The sequence below is a fragment of the Bos taurus genome, chromosome X, assembly GCF_002263795.3.
Source record: "Bos taurus isolate L1 Dominette 01449 registration number 42190680 breed Hereford chromosome X, ARS-UCD2.0, whole genome shotgun sequence".
NCBI classification, from domain to species: domain Eukaryota; kingdom Metazoa; phylum Chordata; class Mammalia; order Artiodactyla; family Bovidae; genus Bos; species Bos taurus.
In genome coordinates this window covers 77,180,294-77,204,006 of record NC_037357.1, presented here as the reverse complement: position 1 = coordinate 77,204,006, position 23,713 = coordinate 77,180,294, and the positions used below count along the sequence as shown (strand labels likewise).

The window sequence follows — 23,713 nt, the reverse complement described above, 5'->3', positions numbered from 1 at the left end:
TAAGAAAGCCTTCCTCAACGATCAATGCAAAGAAATAGAGGAAAACAACAGAATGGGAAAGACCAGAGATCTCTTCAAGAAAATAGAGATATCAAGGGGACATTTCATGCAAAGATGGGCTCGATAAAGGACAGAAATGGTATGGACCTAACAAGCAGAAGATATTAAGAAGAGATGGCAAGAATACACAGAAGAACTGTACAAAAAAGATCTTCACGACCAAGATAATCACGATGGTGTGATCACTCACCTAGAGCCAGACATCTTGGAATGTGAAGTCAAGTGGGCCTTAGAAAGCATCACTACAAACAAAGCTAGTGGAGGTGATGGAATTCCAGTTGAGCTATTTCAAATCCTGAAAGATGATGCTGTGAAAGTGTTGCATTCAATATGCCAGCAAATTTGGAAAACTCAGCAGTGGCCACAGGACTGGAAAAGGTCAGTTTTCATTCCAAGCCCAGAGAAAGGCAATGCCAAAGAATGCTCAAACTACCGCACAATAGCACTCATCTCACACTCTAGTAAAGTAATGCTCAAAATTCTCCAAGCCAGGCTTCAGCAATATGTGAACTGTGAACTTCCAGATGTTCAAGCTGGTTTTAGAAAAGGCAGAGGAACCAGAGATCAAATTGCCAACATCCACTGGATCATGGAAAAAGCAAGAGAGTTCCAGAAAAACATCTATTTCTGCTTTATTGACTATGCCAAAGCCTTTGACTGTGTGGACCACAAGAAACTGTAGAAAATTCTGAAAGAGATGGGAATACCAGACCACCTGACCTGCCTCTTGAGAAACCTATATGCAGGTCAGGAAGCAACAGTTAGAACTGGACATGGAACAACAGACTGGTTCCAAATAGGAAAAGGAGTACATCAAGGCTATATACTGTCACCCTGCTTATTCAACTTATATGCAGAATACATCATGAGAAACACTGGGCTGGAGGAAGCACAAGCTGGAATCAAGATTGCCAGGACAAATATCAATAACCTCAGACATGCAGATGACACCACCCTTATGGCAGAAAGTGAAGAGGAACTAAAAAGCCTCTTGATGAAAGTGAAAGAGGAGAGTGAAAATGTTGGCTTAAAGCTCAACATTCAGAAAACGAAGATCATGGCATCTGGTCCCATCACTTCATGGCAAATAGATGGGGAAACAGTGTCAGACTTTATTTTGGGGGGCTCCAAAATCACGGCAGATGGTGATTGCAGCCATGAAATTAAAAGACACTTACTCCTTGGAAGAAAAGTTATGACCAACCTAGATAGCATATTGAAAAGCAGAGACATTACTTTGCCAACAAAGGTTCGTCTAGTCAAGGCTATGGTTTTTCCTGTGGTCATGTATGGATGTGAGAGTTGGACTGTGAAGAGCTGGGCACCAAAGAATTGATGCTTTTGAACTGTGGTGTTGGAGAAGACTCTTGAGAGTCCCTTGGACTGCAAGGAGATCCAACCAGTCCATTCTGAAGGAGATCAGCCCTGGGATTTCTTTGGAAGGACTGATGCTAAAGCTGAAACTCCAGTACTTTGGCCACCTCATGCGAAGAGTTGACTCATTGGAAAAGACTCTGATGCTGGGAGGGATTGGGGGCAGGAGGAGAAGGGGACGACAGAGGATGAGATGGCTGGATGGCATCACTGACTCGGTGGACGTGAGTCTGAGTGAACTCTGGGAGTTGGTGATGGACAGGGAGGCCTGGCATGCTGCGATTCATGGGGTCGCAAAGAGCCGGACACAGCTGAACGAATGAACTGAAGTGAACCTTCATGGTAATCTCCAGTGGTAGGGAAAATCTCTAGTGCTTTGGTCCTAGGAGCATTTCTTGGCCCTCTTCAGGAGTAGAAGATTTTTCTTTCTGCAGTTGTTTTGGGTCACCTAAGAGCAATAGTTTACTCTCCTTTCTTAGAGTCACAAAGACTTTTCTTTCTTATTGGGAATGGTTTTGGTGGGGCTTCATACCTTTCACATAAACATGTCTGCTACTCTCTTCCAGTCTTTTCCCAAGGGTGGTTATTTTCACTCCCTTTTCCATTCCCTAATTATTCTCATTAGCTCTCAAAGAAGTCTACAGGAAAGAACCTACAAGGTTATGAATTTACCTTCTGTCTGTGGCTCCCAGGGGGTCTATAGTTTCATACTTACCCACATTTGACCTTTAGAAATTCGTTGAAACTTTTAGTCAAATTCCTATAACCTGCTTATAGGGATGTCTCATTTTCTTTCCATTGGCAGAGGTCAGCCAGAGCTCATGTTCTTTCCTGAATGCACACATCTTTCCTAAAAATTCAGGCTAATTGTTTGCCCTGTGATCTCAGCTGTCTAATGAATTCAAGTTATGATTTTATAGTTTATCTGGCTTTTTTATTGTTATTGTGGGAGTAATTTCTTTTCCAGCCTGCTATGTCTTTATGTGGAATCTAGAAATTCCCGATGTCTGTGTTTTATTTGCTTAGGTTTTCTATAGTTGTTACAATGGGCCTGATGGCTTTTTACTATCTTCTACATTATGATTGAAAATCAAATGTCATAATAATCTTCCTAAAATGTAGATACTCCTTTGCTTCCTAACTTTCAGTGGTTTCACATAGTACAGCAAGTTTTAATTAATACATTTCAAACTAATTTACTCATCTCCTCTGTCTCTTTCATATAAGGTCTTGCATGATCTTGTTCTTTCTTACCTTTCCAACTGTATCTCATGCCATTATCCTTCTTACTTTCTATAGTCTAGCCCAGGGGTTGGCAAGCATTCTTTGTAAAAAGCCAAATAGCAATTATTTTAAACTTATGTCATATGGTTTCAGTTACAAGTATTCAACTATGCTACTCTAACATCAAGAAACTATAGACAACACTAATTACTTTGGCTGTATCCAAAAATAATTTTATATACGGACACTGATATTTGAACTTCATATATATCGAAATATTCATTTTTTTTCTTCTAACTACCTAAAGATGTACAAACCACTCTTAGGATTCAGGCCACTGTGTGTGTGTGTGTGTGTGTGTGTGTATAACAGATCAGATTTGACCCATGACCTGTAGTTTGCTGGCTGGATTGATTTCCTTATCCTGAAGTTTGTCTTTAAGTATGACCTTTTCATATATTCCTTCTCTTAACCACCCTTTCTAAAGTAAATATGCCCCTCTCACTTATCACTGCATCCTATTTCTTATTAATGTTCTTATCACAATGTATAAGTATGTTTAGATTTCCTTGGCTCTTGTCTGGTCTCCTCTAATAGATTTTAAGTTACCTTTGGTCAGGGACAATGTCTATTAAAGTTTTATTCACCAGTGCCTAACACTAACATTTAGTAAGGATTAAATAAACATTTCTTAAAGGTACTACTCAGCCTCCTTTTCCCTTTTGGCTTTGTTTATTTGAAGGTGAGGATCCATCTGACTGTTTTAATTATGGACTTACTGAAGACATTTGGAAGGCTTAATTATGTTAAGCAGTACCAAGTCTATGGCTTGATGAACTTAAAACCATTTGCTTCCCCTTTGCATATCATGGACAACAACTTGGTGGTAGATCTATATAACCTGTAAAAGTTACCATAGCTGAGTTCTGACATTACTAATTTTTTGGGAAACAAAGTGGAAAACTTAGTAGTAGGCTTCAACAGCACAACTAAAATCTTACATATCTTAAAGACAGTCGGGTGAGGAACAAAAGAGAAACTTTTTTGAGGTCATAACTGAAAGTTTATTACTAGTAGCAATTATATGAAATGCTGTATAAAGGATTGTGGTGCTGCATCCAGGTGTTTTGAGTTATGGAGAAAAGAATAGACTACTGTAAGAATGGAAATCAACAATTCAATGTTTAAATAAATATTATTTCCTGTCATTGAGACATGACCATCTCAATTTAAAAAGTTCAGAGCAGAAGGGCAACTTCCTTTTTTCTCAAGTCATTGTACTTCCATCTCATAAGGAATGATTTGTCATCTAAAAGGTTGAAGGTGGATAGCCATTGTCTAGTTTGTAGGTGGTGAAAAGGTAGAGGGGAACATACCCTAAACCAGGCCCATAAATGGCACCTATCATTCTCACTCACTTTTCATTGGTTATAATCATCTGGCAACACACAACTACAAAGGAAGGGGGGAAATGTAGTCTAGCTTAGCAGCCACATGTTAAACAAGGGGAGAATATATTTTGATGGGCAACCATCAGTCTCCTGGGACTAGGCATAGAAGGAGTATTAGGATTCTTTTAATACCATCTGCTATGGATTAGGAGAGATGTTATTAGTTGTACTTGCGTTAGGTGTAGAATGTCATGTTTACTCTCCTAGAGGGTCCTAAAGTTTAAGTATAATTCAACAGGTATTTGTTGAGCATCTCATATGGGCAAGGCACTGTTGTTTCTGTGCAGATAAAAAAATAAAAACTGTCCCTGCTTTATCATATATTAAAGAATCAGAAACTCAACTCCAGATAATGGAACATCAGACATCAGCTACCAATAAAGGGAGGTACAGGCTTGAGAAGGCAATGGTACCCCACTCCACTAATCTTGCTTGGAAAATCCTATGGGCAGAGGAGCCTGGTAGGCTGCAGTCCGTGGGGTCACCAAGAGTCGGACACGACTGAGCGACTTCACTTTCACTTTCACGCATTGGAGAAGGAAATGGCAACCCATTCCAGTGTTCTTGCCTGGAGAATCCCAGGGACGGGGGAGCCTGGTGGGCTGCCGTCTATGGGGTCACACAGAGTCAGACATGACTGAAGCGACTTAGCAGTAGCAGTACCTTGAAAATCACATCCCAGACTAATTTAATAAAAGTGAGAATGTGATGTTTCAGAGACATTAGGAAATAGAGAGCACTTGACAGAATAGATACAAACACTAAGATGACAAAGGACTGGAATACAGGCAAGGATCATAGAAGCAACTAAAGGGCATTGGTATCAGATCAATCAGCCCATCAGGTAATGTGCAGACTGTCCTCCCCACCAGATTAACATTTGTAACTCTAGGATATGAGAGCCCCTGCCTGATAAGATTCCTTCTGTGCCATGCTACCTTAAATCCTGCGGCCTCTTCTGTGACTTCCATTACAGGTTTATTTCCTCTACACTGGCCATTACTCTAGCAAGTCATATTCCAAAGATGGACATGTTTAAAAAAAAAAAAAACTGGGAAAAAAAAAAAAAAAACCTTTGATGGGGGAAAAATTGTGGTAATTGACATTTGTAAGAGGGAGCTGAGCACTGTCTCTAGCCAAATTAAGAATGGCATAAGATGCCAACAAAGAAGTAGAAACTCTTGCCTATAAACACTGCATGGGGTCATGTGCTTATGAAGTCACCAATCTAACATTTGGGTATTTAATTTTAAGAACATCAAAGATCCCTTCAGCTACTCAAAGATTGGACCTGTTACTTTCATTACAGTGATTACCTTCCTGGATATATCCTACTTTCCACAGCCTTAAATTTTCTATGCCCTATTCCTATCCCACCTTTGTTCTTCAATAATTTTTTTGCTTCACACTTCTTTAAAATTGGGTATGTGCTGCTCAGCATTTCTAACCAAAGCAACTGAAGCTAGGGGGGAAAAATGAGACCTCAAATCACTTACCCAAGCTGGGTGGTTAAGATAACCTTTTTTAAAAACTGAGGTAACTAGTGTGGTTAGGAAAGGACAGTGAGGTAGAACTTGTTTTAGCATCAAAAACAAAGCTTTAAAAACAGTACATTTTTATTTGACATTAAACAACAAACTCCCCAATTTGTCTCAGTTGTGACATATAGACAGCTTTAGGTTGCTTTTTTGGTGGTTATCCGAACTGAACAAGACTTTTCAGTCTTCACAACAACCAAGGCTCAGATATTATGTGTTTCACATCAGTTCACAAGTCCATGTGTGTCTTCCATTCATCAGAGCATTTTGGCATAGATCCTTTTAAGGTAAAAGGGTAGATGTAAAGCTGTTTCTTTTTCTTAAGAAAAAAAAAATTGTTCACAACTTCATTTATGCCACAAAAATCAGATGACAGAATGTTCTATTATTCTTGTTTATCAGTAGTGTGGCCTTGGGATGCCAGAAACTGTGAAATGAAGACTGTTACTTTCTCCTTTCCAATAATGCATCTCTCATCCCTACCTGGAGAAAGGGGAGTTACTGAGTCCAGCTAATAGTACATATTAAACACCAAACATTATTAATATCAGATACACCTTACACTTAAATAAAAATATACAAAGCAAAAACTACAAACATTACCCCAAATCCCATTCAAATTCGCTCCCTCCAGCAACTATCTCCTGCCATTCTTCTATTTCCTTCTATTTTTACAGATGGTATTGTTGTCTTGCCATGTAAACTTTAAGGTGTAGATGCTTTGAAAGTGTGTATGAATTATAGTGAACGATAAAGTCCTCTTTCTACGTAGTGGACCGACTTTAGCTTTAAGACTACCTTATGATGGAGAGGTCACATAGATTTAATAAATTCCATAATTATATAACCCCAGGCTTAACTGATGGACAAAGGACTTTGTCCTCATCTTAACAGTGACCAGTTTTTAAAATTGAATTACACTAAGAACAGCAATCCCCAAGTTAGATCTGGAGGTAGCAATACTTTTAAGACCAACTCTTTTTAGAATCAGGCTTGACCTTTTCTTTCACTCTTCCTCCTATCCCACCCTCTGTGAGTGATTTAAAAAGAGAAAAGGCCAAAGCCCATTTGGGCCTATATGTAGATTTTTTTTCCCTCCAACATTTGCCAAATACTTTCAAGTTCTATTATTCTTAAGGCTTAAGCATAGTAAAATTGTTAGGCTATTTTCAAGTCTTATCTTAAGCAGGTTTTGATGGTGAAAAGGAAAAGATTTCTAAATTGTAAGTTGAGAAGCTGTTGTTGCAAAACACAAATCATGTCTCCATCTCCAAACTTGCTAAGTAATATCAGAGGATTGTTTTTAAAAAAGACTTAGGCAGTGTATATTTGTCATAGACAAAACTGTAAGTGTGTTTCAAAACCAATTGTGATTTGAGTATGAGTGGTTCTTCAAGGTTGGTACCAATGAGACTGAAGTTTGGGAATCAGTTGCTTCTCATCCCTCTTTCGGCTCACTATGATCACAACCATTTTTCATGAGGGATGGGTTAGGAAAACTGAAGTGTTTTATTATAAGGAAGGATCCTGCAATTTAAGGAGCAGTTCAGTAAAAACCCCTGCTTATTGTAGTGGCCAGAGTGGTTTAAGATGGAGTAGGAATTAAACCACACAATATTATTGAGGAAGTAAGCCGTTTAGCCCTGATCAGAAAATAGGCCAAAAGGCAAATTTTAAGTTCTCTGGGAAGGCATTCATTTTCTCATGTCTCTTTCTGGGGGTTAGCTAGAGAACCTAGCTAGAACCCAGCTAAGGAGCTTATATACAATAGGCACTCAAACATACTTGTAGAATGAATGAATAAATTTAAAAAATTAACAATAACCTCTTCTCTTATATACCAGTTTCCAAGTCAAGTAAGTGTCTTTCAGTCAAGATCTTTTTTGTTTTCTGTCTAGGAATTAGCACAATGCCTTGAAATAGACACTCATTCAATGAAGTTTCACTCCATTTCTTGTTTTTTTTTTTTTTTTAACTGCATCTCCAAGACAATTTCTTTTTTACCAGATCTATTTCATTTAGCATCACCTTCTTCAATGCTTGTATGAATAACTGAAAAGCTTTTTTATTCCTTCTCTACAAAACATGCCAAAGAGAAAGTGATCTGTTTAATCATTCCATCTCAGTATCTTAATATCACAGCTACTTTAGTTTTTCCAACTAATGAAAGAATTGCAATCTCCTATTAAATTTGTTCTTGTGTGTCCTCCATGTACTAGTGAAATTAAAGTATATTTTGGTCTAGGTCTTGTAAATCTCTTCATTCTCCTCAGCACTTAAGAACAGTACTTCATTCAAGTGAATAATTTACAAAATATGGAAAATCTAGGAAGAATCTTTTTTGTTGTCTTCCTGATTCCATGCCATAATAATCTTGATTGTCATCTTACCCATTTAACTATAATAAAAACAGAATATTAATGAATTAAAGGACAAACTCTGAGGCCTTTTATTAATCTTCTGGCTTCAATCTAGGTCAATGAGCACATGACATTGATACTTTCTAGAGCCAAGAAATATATCTTCACTTTACATTGAAAGAACCATATTGTTTTTCTATTTTTTAAATTTCCAAGGCAAGTCAATAGGTTTTCTGGACCAGACTTCACCAAGAAAATAGGAACAAGAATTCAAGGAACAGGAATAGGATCTAGGGAACGGGAACTCAAATATTTACTTAAAACTCAAAGATGTTTTTGGATCTTCAGTTATAATCTTTGATCTATCTAAAGCCCTTTAGACTAGGCCCATTTCATATCTCTTATGCTCAGGACCTAGAATGATATATTTTACATAAAAGATGCTGTTCATCAAATTAATCTAAAAGCCAACTTGAACCATTTTTTACTCTTTCAATTTCTCTATGCCAGGCCAGAGTGGATTGAATTCACCTCCATCTTCAGCATTCAGCATTTAAAAGACCAATGGAGAATGACAACATCTTGCTCTTTAAACAAAGAAACAAAAAAATTCCATTCCTTTAGTCAAGCCAGGGAGCAAGTGGCCTTCTGGTCTGGATTTTATCTTTCCACCTAGCTCAGCATTCAGCATACTGCCTTGCACAATTCCATTCTGCCCATGTTTTTATCATCAAATAAGCTGAGCAATGGTTAAGTAATTTTTATTCTGGATTCCCACTCATGTTATTTACAGCATCTGATAAGGAGAGTCATTTTTATATCCTAGAGCATACACAGTTTTGAGCTTTATAGATAGAAAGTAATCAGTAACCATTCATTAAGCCAACAGTTAATTCTTTAGATCTGTATAGAACAGTAAGCTTTGTAAAATTTATACAGATCTCTGTTACAGGTTCAACAATAATGGCAATGAATTTTTGCATCCCTAGTTGCTATCTCTTGGAATAAGAGAGAGTAAGTAATCAATGTTCATTCAGCAGATATGGCTTATATATGTATGCCAGTTTAAGACCTACAAATTGATTTTATATATTACCTTCTGCTGCCCAGAACACAGTAAAGATGGATTATCTTCTTATCTCTTATGCTTATCAAGGAGACTGGCACATAATTATCATCCAGGCTTGCATTCATCAGACATTTAGTCCTTTATGTATCATATTTGAAGTGTTCAGTAATTAACAATCCTTGCTCAAATTTTTTCTGACTTTTTTCATGGTATAATAGCTATGATACAATTTTGCAAGCCTAGTATTAGGCATACCAACTGAGGAAATCAATAGTTACACTTATATGGTACTCTTAGAGTTCACAAAATACTAACGTATGTTATTGCCTATTCTCAACTGTAGGCACAATAAAATGATAAATTTGTGTGTCTCTTTAGTGCCTATAACAGTGAGTTCACATAGTAGGCAACTAATATTAATGACCCATTCATTTACCAAGTATTTAAACTCTCAGTTTGTATACTGAGAATTTTATACTGCCTTTCTCATAGTGGGTCAAACACACAATGAGAACCTGTGGCTCAGATGGTAAAGAATCTGCCTGCAGTGCAGGAGACCTGAGTTCAGTTTCTGGGTCAAGAATATCCCCTGGAGAAGGGAATGACAACCCACTTCAGTTTTCTTGTGTGGAGAAATCCACAGAGAGAGGAGTCTGGTGGGTTACAGTCCATGGGGTCGCAAGAGTCAGACATGATTGAACGACTAACACACACAAACAAATGTCTGTCTCAACCTAAGTTTTGTTCACAGAGAAAACACCTAATGTTTTATATTTATGTAGCATTTTATAGTTAGAAAGCTCAATTTCATTCATTACATTTTCCTATTACCTTGGGAAATATACTGGTAATAATTTAGTTCAACATCACCAGTAAAGTCTTTATTGATTAAAATAAATAATATCTAATTCTTTATATATAAGTAGTATAGGACATAAACATCCCTCTTATCACTTGGGAGCATTGTCTTAGATTTCACAGTACCTGAAACAATAGCTGGCATATATAAGGAAATTAATACTTATTCATTCATTCATAAACATATAGCCCATTGGTATTTATACAGTGCTTTAGTACAAAGCACTTTAAAATGTACGGCCTATCTAAAATTTTTAATTATTCTATAATAAGAATATTCTTTTCCTTTGACATCTGTAGTGCCCAGGATGTTATCTGGCACATTATAAGTAATCACAATAGCTTAAATCCCTTGTGTTTGCAGTATGCTTTATAGTTTAAGGGTTTGGAAGCCTGGCATGCTGCAGTTCATGGGGTCACAAAGCGTCAGACACGACTTAGCGACTGAACAATGTTTTCTTTTCTGTGACTTGGAATACTACATCTGTACTCAGAATCACCAGAGCCACAGAAACACAATGGCCACAAATACATGAATTACTCATTTATCATAGACTTAATTCCTAATATCTGTACAGTATTACATACTTTTGAGAAAGCCCTTTATTCACGCTTTTGTTCTTTGTATATACAGTGCCTAGAAATGTATATACCATGTAATCAATGTTCATTCATCAACTCTGAAAATTGTGACAAGCTTTTAAAGTGCATAATAGTTTATAAGTCACATTCATATATTTTTCTTCATATCACCTGGATATGACCATAAGTAATCATTGCATCCTTAATGCATACAGGGACAGGCACAAAGAAAGAAATTAATATTATTCAGCACACAGTCCCTGGCAATTACACCAGGGGTGATAAACTGTGGCCCACAGACCATATTCACTTTAAAAATAAAAAAAAGCAGAGAGAGACCATATGGCTTGCAAAGTATAAAATAATTGCCATCTGATCCTTTACAAAAAGGGTGTGATAACCCTTGATTTACATAATGCTTCACAACTGACAACGCATTTTCAAATGTTAGCTGTGCATGAGTGCCAATACATTATTAATGAGAAAGTCTTGCTTTTTTTTCTGTGTTTTACAGTGCTTTCATATATATTATCACTAAAATTATCTTTCCTTATGGTAAGAGGAAAAAAATTAATGAAAGGATTAAACCTGCTAAATATTCCCAGATTTTCTCACCTTTAAGCCTAGGTATTAAACCGAGGGATAAAATTTATGCAGCTTACCACATTATTAGGCCACTACTATGAGCAGGGAGTTCATGCTCCTTCCTTGGGGCCTCACTATGTGTTAGGCCCAATCCTCCTTCATAACCAACAGTAAGAATCCCAAACCTCAGGTATCCTGCTCACCCAAGCTCAAATAAGTAAGATGTTGCTGGCTGGCACTTCTCAGCAAACTGGCACATCTGTGTATTTCTTGTCTAATTCTTCTCATTGGCCTGTGGAGCATCTCTTCACATTTTCTCTAGATAGCTTGGCACTTTCTTTCCCCTCAATAACTGAACCTGATACTTTCCTTCTCTCATCAGCCTAGAGCTTCTGAGGAAAGAGGGGACTGAAATATAATGTCAGCTATGTGTCCCTCTCAAGTGGAGAGGAGGTGAAGAGAAATGGAAGTTTAAAACTTCAAAAACTTAATAAATGGTTCAAAACTGTAATAAAAACAGGCCAAAGCATAATATTACTGATCTAAAGATACGTTTTTTTTTTTTTTTAAGGTAACATCAAAAAGGACATCTCAAAAGAAGTAGATATAAATGGAGACATGAGAAGGAAGGGAGAACTGAAAATGTCCAAGAGTAGGGAAAAGAGCAATAGAAACAGCTGGGGTTTAAGAGTCTCATCTTGGAATTTCCTTTGGTCCTGGGGCTTCTTTCTTTCCTGGTATCTCTGTCACGAACCTCCAGTTTCCCATCTAATTTAGTCTTGAAATATCTGTCTCTCTTGGGCCTTCTGTCTTATATAGATAGGTTTGAGTCCTGGGTCTTTGTGTGTGCTAGGGCACTTCCATCTTTTGGGTCACAGGTCTTCAAGACAAGGTTTTTTAATCCCATCCTAGGTCTTTGGCCTTCTGTCTCACGGAGACTTGAGTCTTCTATCCAACTCCAGTCTAGACCCTTGGACCTTCTGTTGGTTTTGATCATCTCACAGGGCGGCCTGGCATAACGAACAGCTCTGCAATGCTTATTTTGATAGCTGACACTCTGCACCTACTGGAAGGGGTTAGGAGGCGCCTTTACAAACACACAAAAGAGCACACACACAAACACGCATGAAAAAATATGCCAGGAGAGAGAATTGCATGAAATCAAAGAGGGGGAGACATAGACTCAAGAAATACTCAAAAGTGAATAGAAAGGCAAAAGGAGAGAAGAACCAAGAGAACAGAGATGAATGCTGAAATTGAAAATCACAAAGAACAAAGAGACACTGGGGCACACAAAGCATGAGGAAAAAAAGAGAAAATAGCCCAAGAAAGGCACAAAGAATATGTAGAAAAGAGAAATATGCAAGATAAAGAGTAGAAACAGCAGAAGGGTAGCCAGTATCAGAAAAGGTGAAATGTCAAGCCAACAAGGGGAACGGGTGACAGAGTTCACAAAGAGAAAAAGAAGAGAGGCAGGCATAGCAAGAAATGAGCAAAAGGCACACATAACTCAAGAGGCTCACAGAGAACGGTGAAAGAAGAGCTAGATCTAGCAGAGCAAGGAGAATCAGTAACAAAATGAAGAAAACTAGAGAGAGACATTTAAGACAAGACACAAACCACTCCTGGGTACAAAAAAGTAAATGAGACAAAGATATACAGAGAAGAAACTAGCAAGAGAATCATGGAAATGGGTAAGACATACTTTAGACAAGAAAGACCAAAGACATTCAAAGAAGAAACAGACAAACAAACAAATACACACTTATGAGTTTAAAAGATAAGCAAAGGCAGACATGGAAGAGGGTAAGAAACAGAAGAGACAAACTACAGTGATGAGCATGACAGGCACAAGAAGCATCACAAAGAGAAGAAAACAAAAAAGTGCATTAATAATTGCAATAATCTGTTATTAGTGTCAATATTATTTATATTACTACTAACAATAATAATTATAATAACAACAATTACCACCAACACAGATACTCTTCTACTTACAAACTTTTACTTTGGGAATTTTTTACATAGAATCAAACCACACCAACTCTGTGCTACTAGATGGTATCAGTGGTCACTTGTATTGTGTCAGTTGAACTTATGAAACTTCTTAGGTTACCTTTTACCTATCATGTACTAGGCAGTGTACTAAGCACTTTACATACATGATTTCATTTTAGCTTCACAAATAGACAAGTCTAATCAGACTCTAAATTGCCAAAAGGTTGTTCACGTGATGAGTGGCAGTTTACATTAATCTCACATCTCATCTCACCTCCTATCTCATATTATCTCATGTGCCTCAACATTCTGCTACAACTTTCCCAAGAGTTCCCGGAGAGCCAAATAAGTTGCCACACATAAGTGAACATTATACATAGTAAAGGGCCTTTAGAGAGCGCCTAGTTAGTTCTCTCATTTTATATCTTCACTTTTCCCCATTCCTTTATAAAATCATCATACTTTTGATGATTATAATGGCTGCTTCAGGGACTAGGTTTTCTTTAATATTATATCCGAACTGCAGATTCGCTCACAAGAGTGAGAGGCCAGCCTTTCAGCAAAAAACAAAAACGTTTTTGGCTTAAGTTTCTATGTGTTTAGGCCTCTAAGTGTGGCAAATGATCTATGTAGAAAAGATAAACAGACAAGGTGAAACTAAATTACCCTATGACACAACTGGTACACAGACTATATTATCTTTTGAGTTGCTTTAGTGAAACCAACTGTTAATATAGGTTACTGATCATCCTCCCATCTCACATTCAGCACCTCTTCCACCGTGGATCACTATACATCATCCCACACAAACCTCCATCAAACAGACATTAGCTCTAAACTAATGCTCATAGGATTACACCAACAACAACTTACTTCATTCTGCTATTCTAAAATGCTAGCATTGCAGGCATGTTGATCTTCCTTGGTGTGTTCACATTTCTTGCTCTTTGCACTACTTCAGGGAAAGATAATGATTTGGCAAATATGAAGGGAACAACCAGGAGCTACAAAAGAAAACAAGAAAGAAACCATGTAAATGCCATGAAGAAGTATTAACTGAGTACTGTGCTAGAGTTATGGGAAGACCCAAATTAATGAGCTATAGAAACTGTCTCTACAGAACTTAGAAAAGTATAAAGTTGACACTTTTAGGTCCTTAGAGATAAAACTAATATAACTGCCTCATTCAACAGAATAGGAAACTATGGCATAAACAGGAAAATGTCTTGCCTAATAATACTTGGGGAAAACCACTAGACCATTCAGGTATGACCTAAATCAAATCCCTTATGATTATACAGTGGAAGTTAGAAATAGATTTAAGGGACTAGTTCTGATAGAAAGAGTGCCTGATGAACTATGGATGGAGATTCATGACACTGTACAGGAGACAGGGATCAAGACCATCCCCAAGAAAAAGAAATGCAAAAAAGCAAAATGGCTGAGGAGGCCTTACAAATAGCTGTGAAAAAAAGCAAAGTGAAAAGCAAAGGAGAAAAGGAAAGATATACCCATTCGAATGCAGAGTTCCAAAGAATAGCAAGGAGAGATAAGAAAGCCTTCCTCAGCAATCAATGCAAAGAAATAGAGGAAAGCAATAGAATAGGAAAGACTAGAGATCTCTTCAAGAAAATTAGAGATACCAAGGGAACATTTCATGCAAAGATGGGCTCAACAAAGGACAGAAATGGTATGGAGCTAACAGAAGCAGAAGATATTGAGAAGAGGTGGCAAGAATACACAGAAGAACTGTACAAAAAAGAGCTTCATGACCCAGATAATCATGATAGTGTGATCACTCACCTAGAGCCAGACATCCTGGAATGTGAAGTCAAGTGGGCCTTAGGAAGTATCACTACAAACGAAGCTAGTGGAGGTGATGGAATTCCAGCTGAGCTATTTCAAATCCTAAAAGATGATGCTGCTGAAGTGCTGCACTCAATATGCCAGCAAATTTGGAAAACTCAGCAGTGGCCACAGGACTGGAAAAGGTCAGTTTTCATTCCAAGCCCAAAGAAAGGCAATGCCAAAGAATACTCAAACTACCGCACAATTGCACTCATCTCACACGCTAGTAAAGTAATGCTCAAAATTCTCCAAGCCAGGCTTCGGCAATATGTGAACTGTGAACTTCCAGATGTTCAAGCTGGTTTTAGAAAAGGCAGAGGAACCAGAGATCAAATTGCCAACATCCGCTGGATCATCGAAAAAGCAAGAGAGTTCCAGAAAAACATCTATTTCTGTTTTATTGACTATGCCAAAGCCTTCGACTGTGTGGATCACAATAAACTGTGGAAAATTCTGAAAGAGATGGGAATACCAGACCACCTGATCTGCCTCTTAAGAAACCTGTATGCAGGTCAGGAAGCAACAGCTAGAACTGGACATGAAACAGCAGACTGGTTCCAAATAGGAAAAGGAGTACGTCAAGGCTGTATATTGTCACCCTGTTTATTTAACTTATATGCAGAGAGACACTGGGTTAGATGAAGCACAAGTTGGAATCAAGATTGCCAGGAGAAATATCAATAACCTCAGATATGCAGATGCTCACCACCCTTATGGCAGAAAGTGAAGAAGAACTAAAGAGCCTCTTGATGAAAGTGAAAGAGGAGAGTGAAAAAGTTGGCTTAAAGCTCAACATTCAGAAAACTAAGATCATGGTTCCATCACTTCATGGCAGATAGATGGGGAAACAATGGAAACAGTGGCTGACTTTATTTTTCTGGGCTCCAAAATCACTGCAGCTGGTGACTGCAGCCATGAAGTTAAAAGACACTTACTCCTTGGAAGGAAAGTTATATTTCCTACTTAGACAGCATATTAAAAAGTAGAGACATTACTTTGTCAATAAAGGTGCCTCTAGTCAAGGCTATGGTTTTTCCAGTAGTCAGGTATGGATGTGAGAGTTAGACTACAGAGAAAGCTGAGCACCAAAGAATTGATCCTTTTGAACTGTGGTGTTGGATAAGACTCTTGAGAGTCCCTTGGACTGCAAGGAGATCCAACCAGTCCATCCTAAAGGAAATCAGTCCTGGGTGTTCATTGGAAAGACTGATGTTGAAGCTGAAACTCCAATACTTAGGCCACCTGATGCAAAGAGCTGACTCATTTGAAAAGACCCTGATGTTGGGAAAGATTGAAGGCAGGAGGAGAAGGGGATGACAGAGGATGATATGCTTAAATGGCATCACCGACTCAATGGACATGAGTTTCGGTAAACTCTGGGAGTTGGTGATGGACAGGGAGGCCTGGCGTGCTGCAGTTTATGGGGTCGCAAAGAGTCAGACATGACTGAGCGACTGAAGTGAACTGAATAACACTTGGTGAGGCACTGGAAACATCATCCATCACAGCCTTATTCCTTTAATTGGATAGTAATCTTTACAAAGCCTATACAATCAGGACTTTCTGCACTGAACAGTTACCTCTACCTCTCAACCTGTATCCCCCTAATCATCCTCTCTCATCACTGACCTAAAGTACACAGTGTGCTAGTTCTTTAGATGCAGTCTGATGATAGACAACTTTGTGCCTCCCATTCATAGTTGTGAAGCTTCTGTCAATTAGCAGGCAGAGCATAAAAAGATAAATCTCTATTTTATCTTCTCAAACAGCTTGTTTTTTGTTTTGTCCCACAGCTTTCCCAAGGCATCTTGAAGTATGTAAATGATTGGCAAAATTCTCCAATAAGGCCTCAAGGGAGACTTTAGGAATCAGAGGGTCCAGAATGATGATTGGCCCATGATCAGTGTCACAGATGTGTCAGTCATCATCCATGTTCTCCTAAAACTTAGCTGTAAGCCTCTACCACATACTTCAGTCCCATCCTAAACACCCTAACTAATGCAGCCTGCTATTTTCTTCACATCATCATTTTAACCCATGTCACACTCAGTTACTTCCCAGGGTAATTAGGAGGCAGTTTTTTTTTTTTTTCTTTTCTTTTTACCAAAGCAGATATAGATGATAATGACTAAAACAATCTAAATGGAAAGCTAAGTGCAATGTATACTGAAAAACAAGAAATTAAAGACTAATTATTATGCTTTTAGGGACAGTTTACCCACCTCTGGATGTGTGGTGGTTGTCTTGAGGCTTCACCTTCTTAACTGGGCCCAGGAAAGAATCTTGGTATAACCTCCTGGCCTAGAGTTGTTGCTCAGTGGTAGTGAATCTTTCCCCTGGAGGATCCTCATGCCCCATCTCCACCTAGGAATCGTCAAAGGGAATGGGTCACTAACACTGTAAAGCAACAGGCCTATTCTTTTGAGGTAGATCTGGAAAAGAGATAAAAGAAAAATAAATTATTGAAATTCAGTACACTGGGAAAGTCTGTCCCAATGAGTAACTAGGGGTTAAATTGAACCATGTCTACCCTTTTCTTCAGATTAAGGACTGGAGATTTAGAACTGTGTAGAGCTTTATATTCTATTAATAGCTACCAGCTTGCTGCTGCTGCTAAGTCGCTTCAGTAGTGTCCAACTCTGTGAGACCCCATAGATGGCAGCCCACCAGGCTCCCCCGTCCCTGGGATTCTCCAGGCAAGAACACTGGAGTGGGTGCCATTTCTTTCTCTAATGCATGAAAGTGAAAAGTGAAAGTGAAGTCGCTCAGTCGTGTCCAAGTCCTAGCGACCCCATGGACTGCAGCCCACCAGGCTCCTCCATCCATGGGATTTCCCAGGCAAGAATACTGGAGTGGGGTGCCATCACATTCTCCAAGCTACCAGCCTAGCAGCATGCAAATTCCTCTATTCATTCAAGCTGCATTCCCTGTACTTCCCCTCATTTTCTAGAGCAACTTAGAGCTGAATAATTACCCAAATTCCCATATTTTGTTTTAGTCACCAGTCTCTACTGATGAATAATCCTCTAGAGCAGTGGTCCCTAACTTTTTTGGCACCAGGACCAGTTTCATGGAAGACAATTTTCCCATGGACCAGGGTTGGGGAAATGATTTTGGGATGATTCAAGTGCATTACATTTGTTGTGCACTTTATTTCCATTATTATTACATCAGCTCTACCTCAGATCACCAGGCATTAGATCCTGGAGGGTGGGGACCCTGCTTGAGAGCGTGGGTTTTTAATGTCCTTGTGTCCTCAAAAAATACAGGTCAAGAAATTAAGGGATTGAAAATAACAAAAGGAGGAGCTAGCTTTCTCTATCAGGAGAGCCATCAAGCCACTTGAGAAGAATTCCAATGTGGTCTGACCATATGAATTCTGTAAGACGTTGCCTCAGGCTTCTTTTATAAAGTACTATTGTAAGAATTGAGTGATCCATCTCAACAAAAGTACGTCTCTCTCACCTAGTTTTGTAGCACTCCCTTCTTTTATTAATAATTTGTATACTAAGCAGTAAGATGTTGGAGCATTGCCAAGGTAAACAGAATTGTTTTCTCCTCAATCTACATGGTACAGTTCTTGAATAGCTTATATAAATGAGGTACCACCAAAGTACCAGGATATTCAAAAAATCAAGAATGGCTACAGGCACATAAAACCTCAGTTATTATAACAACTAAGCAAATCTATGCAAAAGGAAAAACAAGGATCCAATAATGTAGCTTACACAGGCCCTTGGATCTCTATTATTCTACTCTTATACTCAAAAAGAAAAAATGTATAGAAATTGATGAAAATTGGCTCATGTTCTGTTTTTAAAAGGAGAGCTATAGGAAGTTAAAGCCTTTAAAGCCAAAGACAGAATTCACACAATAAGCTCCTTACATTACCTTTTTCTCCAGGGAAACTGCAAGCCATCCTATGAGATTGGTTGGAGCTTATCCAGATTCTCAAAAGGAAAGACCTGCTGAATATGAAGCTTCTTAAAGTTGCTTGCAGTCCTCAGGTCTGATATGCTTGGAATGTCCTTGAGAAGAAAGAAAGGGCAAGGCTCAATATAATATTCATGGTGAGATTTGACAGAAAACAACAGAATTCTTTACAGCAATTATCCTTCAATTAAAAAAAACAATTTTTTTTAAATGCTGAGAAAACCTCAACAATAAAAAAAAAAAAGAAAGAAAAACCACTAAGAAGCATTAACCTGAAACATTAGATATAGGTATCTCCTGTCTCTCATCTCTAGCTTGTTGTCTCCCTAAGGTCCTGTAATGGTCAGCACTGGCAGTATCACAGAAGAACCAAGCAAGTATAGAAAAAAGAGCTAAATTAAAGTATGAGTCAAACCAACAGCCACTTTAAGGGCTGTCTAAGTTTGTGGCCTAAAGGTGCTAAAAATACTTCAAGATGCAAAGCAGCAGAGGAATTGCTACTGCTGCCTGGAAGTACAATTGCCTTGATCATTTTTAATAATTGGTTACCTGCCCTTACTCTAGGATAGGAGGTCACTGAAGAAGGTCTAAGTCAGGTTTGCAATCTTGAAAGTATTTTTTATGTTATGGTATAGTGTGGAAAGAACCAGGTATGGCTTCCAGATCCCTGATCAAGAATTACCACATTATAAGGATCTTTATGTCAACATCAAACAAATCCTAGACACTTACTCCTTGGAAGGAAAGTTACGACCAACCTAGACAGCATATTAAAAAGCAGAGACATTACTTTGCTGACAAAGGTCCGTCTAGTCAAGGCTATGGTTTTTCCAGTAGTCAGGTATGGATGTGAGAGTTGGACTATAAAGAAAGCTGAGCACTGAAGAATTGATGCTTTTGAACTGTGGTGTTGGAGAAGACTCTTGAGAGTCCCTTGGACTGCAAGGAGATTCAACCAGTCCATCCTAAAGGAGATCAGTCCGGGGAGTTCATTGGAAGGACTGATGTTGAAGCTGAAACTCCAATACTTTGGCCATCTGATGTGAAGAGCTGACTCATTGGAAAAGACCCTGATGCTGGGAAAGATTGAGGGCATGAGAAGAAGGGGTTGACAGAGGATGAGATGGTTGGATGGCATCACCAACTCAATGGACATGAGTTTGGGTAGGCTCCGGGAGTTGGTGATGGACAGGGAGGCCTGGCGTGCTGCGGTTCATGGGGTCGCAAAAAGTCGGACACGACTGAGCGACTGAACTGAACTGATCACTTTGCTTAGTAACAGTGTTTTCCCCCACTCTTCTTCCTCTATGAACCACAGAATTTCCCCCAAATTTTATGATACTCATCAAATTGCCCAACACCATAATAATTTGTTCACTTCTGTATCCACCATGAGATAGCAGATTCCTGGACAGGAATTCTGTCTTTGATTTTACTATTTATTCCAGTGTCTGGTCTACTGAAGGATTACCTTGAGTTTGAAGATGCCGACATTCCCAGAGCATCCCTTTCTACAAGTGCTAGAGATTTTATTTCAAGCAATGAACTGAAATACAACTCCAAGATTCACCTTTGGATGCTGTCCAGTGCAGGCTTCACTCCACCTAAACTTGATCCATCCTTCCTCTTGAGTGGGGGGGAACCAGCTCAGAATTCATCCCTTTAAGACAAATTCCAATAAATAGTTATAGCTGTATATTAACATCGAATGATAACTCGATTAACTACAATAAATGATCTCATAAGCACAGACCAGTGTTTCTCAAATTGGGGTGATAAGAACCCTGGGGGTTTGTGGATATATTTTCACGATCTCCAAGTTCTATATAAATTATTTAAAATGTTATATAAAATATTATATTTTTGACAAAGCTATTTTGAAATTGGAAACCATGTTTACATTTCAAATAACTTAAGTCAGTGTTACTCAAAACATTTACTCTTTAGGATCTCAAAAAACTTGTTTCTTTAAAAGGTGCTGCATCCTGACAAATTACTTCAGTTTGAGAAACAAGAAGGCTCAGGACTATTCATATATTACCTCCAGTCAGTCAGACAAATATCTTTAGGCACTGGCTGGGGGAAACAAGCTGTGAGGAAATACGGATATTAATTAAAATGGGCAGTGAGAGAAGCCCAGCTCATTAATATAATTCTTCTTGCTCTTGCTGGGATACATGAACATGAACAAAAAAAAGTTTTTAAATTTGATGTTAATATTTTTTCAGTTGGATCTTTGTTCTTTTTATACCAGAGAGGCTAATCTTTTTAGCTCACAAAAGTATTTGTTGAAAAAAGTGAAAGGGAAGAGGGGAAGGTCATGGTCTTATAAAACATATTTCTCTATTGCCCTCTTGCCAAACAGGATCCACAAATATCTCAGACTAAAAAGACACTGCTACTCTCATCTGTTCTTGGGCAGGAGAGAATAAAAAGCGTACAAAGTTCTAACATATCAGATTTATACTCCCAATCCCTAGAGCCTGAAAAACTCAAGCTTAAAACAATCAACAATTTGCCAGCCTGGATATAGCCAAACACAATGGCCAGGGGTTATTTCTAATCACTTTCCGTGCATTCAAAAAAGGTAAAAACCAAATGACATTAAAATAAACATTATACTACCCAGGTGGCTGTAATAGTAATCATGTCCTGGACCAAAGACGAAAGTTAGCCCACCTCCTTAAGTTCACCCTATCAACTTCACACCCTTGTGTGCTCATTTTTAAAACTCTATAACATATAATTCACACAAGACAGTACTTGATTATTATGTTCTACAGTTATTTCAAGTGTGCTTATATTAGTTTTTTTAACAATATAACCATATTGGGGATGAGATTATATAGGACTACAGCATTTCTATCCCTCACTTCAATATAGCCTAGCATAGGGCCAGATACACAATATTAATTTTGTAATTTTATTAACTCATATGGTGATATATAAATTACAGATGAGGTAGAAACATGGAAGGACCCTCCAATTTTTGTGTGGGTAGCATCTAAGAGAAAGAAAATGGAACAGGGAAAAGATTACTTAATAGCTACAAAGTAGTACTTACAGTATTCTAAAGAGCCAGAGACTCTTCTTACAGCTGTCCAAGGAGCTAGTAGTGCAAACTGCACCCTGAGCTGGGCCGATCTTTTGACATCCTTCTCAGACAACAGTATCCTTTTTCAGTGATTACAAAGAACTGCTGTGGTGATAATTAGTTACTTGCTTCAGCAGTTCCATATTAAATACTTCTCTGCCAAACACCTTGTACACTAGAGACTGAGATATTATTCATTTGTATTCATTTTCACTGTTGAAATTTATATCCAAAAGACTGATTAGACCTTGGCTTATTTTTCTTTTCATATAAAATGGGGAAACTGGTTCCATCGTTTCTAAGTCCTCACTTGAGTGTGGTGCTTTAGGTAACTTTAAAATAGCAGAATTAAACAGGGTACGTAAAATGTAATAGATTAATCAAACAAAGTGATCTATGGTTTTCAAAAGCACCTCAGCATGTTCTCTCATTTTATCCTTTTACAGCAATCTTCTTGAAATAAGTACGGACTAGTTGGAGCTCCAGATGAAGAAATTTAACGATTAGGAAGTTTAGATAGTTTTTCCTAGAAGTGAATACTGGTAAAGCTCAAACAAGGAGTGGTTTGAAAATGGTGGTAGAGCCCAAAGATACTGGTCTTAAGAGTTCCACTCTAGAACCCCTTTGGTAATATACTAAAATATCAAAGTCACAGTGGTCTATCCACAGACTCACCACCCTTAGTAAAATGAGAGACACTGGTCATCAGGTACATGATATAAATGGGTTTACCAATTTCAAAATTTCAATGACCAGGTTATCAATTCCACCCTGCAATCCAGATGTCTTTCTTAAAAAATAAAAAAAATAAAAAATAAATAAACTTTTTGGTTGTATCCTGGCAATTGGCACTATACAATGGCAATATACAAGAGGAAAGGAGAGACATAGCCAGGCAATCTGCTTTGAAAGGAAGAATGCACAGATAGTGCTAACCTTCCTTCTTGGGAAGTCAATTTTCAAATGATTATTTATAATGAAAACCCCAAATAAAGGGTAGCAATCCAGTTCCTTTGGGTCTGACTTGCCTTGAGCATTTTGCCTAGTAAAGCACTAACAGAGGGGATCAGGAACGGTTCTGTTCCCAGAATATGACAATAATCAGAACTGGGATCATTAACAAATGCAGGAAAAGGAGTAAGGTCCAGTCACCTAGTTCTGGCCTGCTTTTGGTAGTCCATACTGCACAAATATAACATCAAAATGGTAGGGAGATCTTGGGCTGATGGGCTTAAAAATGGGACAATCAGTACTGTGTTAACAACAAAGAAGGGGCTGTGGGTGGTCAGCACTATTCAGAAGTAATGCAAAGAAGGAAGTGGAAGAGTCCGTGATGGGTGGGACCAAGGAAAGTGCAACAGGGAATTATAGAAATTCAAAGTGGGCAGAACAATGACATCTGGGACTGTTAACATTGTAAATTCAAGAGAAAAGAGTTTTGCTCAGTCAACATTTCCCGGCAACAATGCAAAAGGGGCAGGGCAGGGGTGGGAGGGGTGAGGGAGCATAATCCTATCTGGAGAGATGGACACCTGGAATTGTGAACATTAAAAATCCATAAGAAGGGTCCAAGGGCAGGCAAGGGGTTTGTAGAGGGAAGATAAGGGCAAGGCCATGATTACTTGGAATTTGATACACTGGAGCCAACGCAAAAGGAGTGGGAATGTGGGTCGCCCTTTGATGGACAAGTTCACAGCACAGTGCAGTGTTTATAGTTTAATATACCATGAGAATTTGGA

At 38.4% G+C, this 23,713-nt stretch overlaps 1 long non-coding RNA gene across 3 annotated transcripts in view; it reads right to left on the bottom strand.

Moving 5' to 3' along the window:
• Positions 1–5,707: 5,707 nt before the first annotated feature.
• The window catches only part of XIST (X (inactive)-specific transcript), a 36,723-nt gene continuing 18,717 nt past the window's right edge, over positions 5,708–23,713 (bottom strand). For 2 of the 3 annotated variants that reach the window (XR_001495596.2, XR_001495595.2), the window contains exons 2-6: positions 20,451–20,540; positions 18,839–18,975; positions 17,170–17,379; positions 13,973–14,103; positions 5,708–12,928 (exon numbers count right to left, since the gene is read on the bottom strand). This is a non-coding gene — a long non-coding RNA (X (inactive)-specific transcript). Of the gene's footprint in view, positions 12,929–13,972; positions 14,104–17,169; positions 17,380–18,838; positions 18,976–20,450; positions 20,541–21,944; positions 23,652–23,713 lie in introns of those variants that run through there. The other variant, XR_001495594.3, reaches the window with a different exon arrangement.